The 3,483-nt window shown below is 52.4% G+C and overlaps 1 protein-coding gene across 9 annotated transcripts in view; it reads right to left on the bottom strand.

Annotated features, from left to right (window-relative positions):
• Positions 1-105, bottom strand: part of PHC3 (polyhomeotic homolog 3) — a 28,963-nt gene extending 28,858 nt beyond the window's left edge. For all 9 annotated transcript variants that reach the window (XR_004498631.1, XR_004498632.1, XR_001523347.3 and 6 more), the window contains exon 1: positions 24-105. The gene's annotated coding sequence lies outside the window, so the exon portion shown is untranslated. The remainder of the gene's footprint in view (positions 1-23) is intronic.
• Between the last annotated feature and the right edge of the window lie 3,378 nt (positions 106-3,483).

The following is a 3,483-nucleotide window of genomic DNA, read 5'->3' as shown; positions in this document are numbered from 1 at the left end:
GCGCTCCCCGCCGGGACACTCGCCTGGGACGCGCCGCTCAAGGCGCCGCCGCCGCCATTTTCTCGCCTCCCTCACGGGGGAGGTGCCGCGCGCGCGCGGGGCGCGGCCGCCGCCGTGCACGTGACGGGACCGGCCGCCATGCTGGCGGCGCCCGTGAGGGGCCGGGGAATTGAAATATGCGGTGTTTTCAGCCCAAATAACCTATCGACTTCTGTGTGCAACAAAACAGGGAGCCTCCTTCAAGTGCCTCCTGCATTTAGCAGCTTAGCTCAGACAATGTCAGGAGCGCATCCTAATCACGGTGTGAGCATCTCAGCTTCCCTTTCTGAGGCTCTGCTTGCTTCTTTCCACCCTTCCTGCCACTCACCAGCTCAAAGCACTGTGTGAATATTGGTTAAAGTAATTACCTGTGGTCTCTTTTGCATCATGCCTCATTTCAGCACCTGATACATACACACCTATAATACTTTGTACTGTAAGTACAGAAAGCCTGTATTTGGAGGACTATTGGAGGTGCCTTGAGGCTAAATCCTGTGATTCCCACGCCTGAGAGTTCAAGAAGTGTCTGGACAATGCAGTCGGGCACATGGTCTTGATGAGCCTGATATTTCTTAGGCCACCACCACAGGAGCCAGGCTGGGGGATCCCCATAGAAGGGCCAGGGATGTGGGGGCCACACTGGGGGATCCCAGAATGGACTCTTGGAATTCTATTTGGAATGGAAGTCCATTTGATGCAGACTGCACAGAGAAGTGGTGGAGGCCCCATCCCTGGAGGTGTTCAAGGAACAACTGGATATAACACTCAGTGCTCTGTTCTGGTTGACAAGGTGAGGATTTATCAGAAGTTGGGACTCAGTCTTGGAGGTCTTTTCCAGCCTAAATGTTCCTTTGGTTCTAAGCAGGGGAGGGCGGGAAATTGCCAGCTACGTAACAGCTACTTGGGATAGCTGAGTTCTTTGCAAAGAAGAGAGACTCAGCAAATGTCTAACAAAACTCAAATACCTGCCAAGGTATTAGAGATGAGCTTAAATTGTTGACAGGTGAAGCAGTTGCACTGAGCACAGGTGGGATGCCTGTGACAAGTACTGACAATTCCACTGGTCTAATGAGGATGCCTCATTTCTATAAAAGATTACATAATTCAGCAGGAGAAAATGGGAATTTACATAGGTTAAAAATTAAGGCGTAGGGAAAATGATGACCCATTTCGAAATACTCTTGGAAATCCTCTAGGAAATAGAAAACATCTTGGAAGTCTTGGTGAATGTAAGGGTGAGTTCAGATACACCAAGGTACATCCTGTTGTACAAATGGGATCTAACACTCTCTGGATGCTGGGTGGAGCAAATAACTTGTTTCTGACTTAAAAAAACACCCAACCACTGCAGGAAAGTCAGGTACCATGACAAAAAAATTGTAGTTTGTTACCATAATCAAGGTAAACAGCAAATAAGGCTTTAAGTTGTTTTATCACAATCATGAGGAAGAATCAATGTGTTGATTGGAAAGCGCAGATCTCATGTAACAAGCTGAACTCCATCATGCTCCAATAGAAACACTCAGATGTGATGCTGGTTGGAGGAGGCAGTGGGGAAAAGGAATTGTTTTACCAGAATTACTAGAAGAAACCAAAGGTTCTTGCTTTCTTAGGACTGCTGGAATCTGTTCAGGAAGTCCTGGGCAGCAAATGTGTGTTGTCAAAAAAGCTATTGATGTTAAAAAGTCAAAGTTGGGAGCAAAACTGCTTGCAGTGATAAGGTGGCTTATGATTCACAGCTTTAATAAAATATCTTTTGTTAATCATCCTGCTTTACCCCCCTACTTGAAACACATCCTTTATGTTACTTTCTTTAAAAAATATCTCAGCCATTTGATAAAAGGGAATTAAAGCTTCACCTGAAATGAACACATTGTCTTGTGGGCAGTGCACATTGCAGGGACTCTTCAGAATTCCCGTGGAAAACACTTGGTCAGCAGTCTTTGTAAGGAATGCATTGCCATTGCCTCTGAACAGCTCCTGTTGCCCCTCATCTCTGTGCTGGCTACTGAAGGGCAGTGTGCTGCTTTTACCTCGGATTTCTGCTAAAATCCTGAATTTTCTGTGACCTTCCAAATTGGGTTGGTAGCAACCACAACAGTGGAGGAGTCATGATGTGAATGGACTGCCAAGGCACATAGTTAGATCTGTGTCCAGTGCTGTTTTTCCTAATGTTGGGATGGGTTTTATGTAACAGCTCAGATGGAGAGCATGGGTAGTAGATAGCATCTGCTTCCTAAGAACTACCACTATGGGCATCTCTGGTTCTTTCAGCCTTAGAACAAGGACAATTGCAGAATGGTTAGGGTTAGAAGGGCCTCAGATGCCATCTACTTCCAACCCCCTGCCATAGGCAGACACCTTCCACTAGACCAGGCTGCTCCAAGCCCCATCCAACCTGGTGAGTCTGGGACACTTCCAAGGATGGGGCAGCCACAGCTTCTCTGGATAATGTGTGTCAGGGCCTCATGACTGTCACAGGAAAGAATTTCTTTCTAATATCTAATATAAATGTTCTCTCTTTAAATTTAAAGCCATTCTTGTTCTGTCACTCCATGCGCTTGTCCAAGTCCCTCGCCGGCACTGGAGGGGGCTCTAAGGTTTCCCTGGAGCCTTGCTGTCTCTAGGCTGAACAACCTCTCGGCCTGTCTCCAGAGCAGAGGAGCTCCGATTCTTGGACCCTCTCCTTTGCCTTCTCTGGACTCGCTCCAGCAGCAACACATTCTTCTTCTGTGGATGGAGGAGACCTAAAAACAGGACCAAAGCATTAAAGTTCTCAGTATGAGGTGGAGAATGCCCTGCTGCCACCCTGTTACCCACCGGTACTTGGTGAGAACAAGTTTTCCCCCTTGGCTTCCAATCACGGCAACCACCCGCGGTTAAGGAATCCCGCTCCGCTCCCGCCGCGCCGGCGCCGCCGCCCTCAGCCCCGCCATGCTTCGCGCTGGGCCGTACCAAGTGTGGGTGGGGGAGTGCCACACACCGCGGTGCCGCCCCGGTTCCGGACGCGGCGGCGGGAGCGGAGGGTCCTGCGTGCGCGCTCGCCCCCGCCTGACCGGGAGCGGCCGCTGCGGCGGCTCCACTACGGGACTACCGGTTACCAGGGTGCCGCCGCCGCCGCTGCCCCCCCTCCGCTGCGGCGTGGAGCATCCCGCTCCTCAGGTGTGGAGTCCCGTCGGAGACAGCCCATGTAGAGCGCGGGGGGACACGCACGGGACTACTACTCGCATCCCGGGGCGGCGGAGCTGCCGCCCGGCCGCTTGCGGGGCGGCTGCTCCGCCCCGCTGGGAGAAATCCTGCGCTGCCCTTCCGCGGAGCTCCGCGCAGCTCCGCGCTCCTTCTCGCCACAGCTTCTGCGCGGTCCCCTCCCGCCCCCGCGCGTGGTGCCGCCCGGCGCGGGCGGGGCGCGCTGGAGGCGCGGGGGTCGCGCAGCCGCCGCCCCGG

Source organism: Parus major, chromosome 9, assembly GCF_001522545.3.
Source record: "Parus major isolate Abel chromosome 9, Parus_major1.1, whole genome shotgun sequence".
NCBI classification, from domain to species: Eukaryota; Metazoa; Chordata; class Aves; order Passeriformes; family Paridae; genus Parus; species Parus major.
The sequence above is the reverse complement of the archived record's forward strand: the minus strand, read 5'-3'. Positions and strand labels throughout refer to the sequence as shown.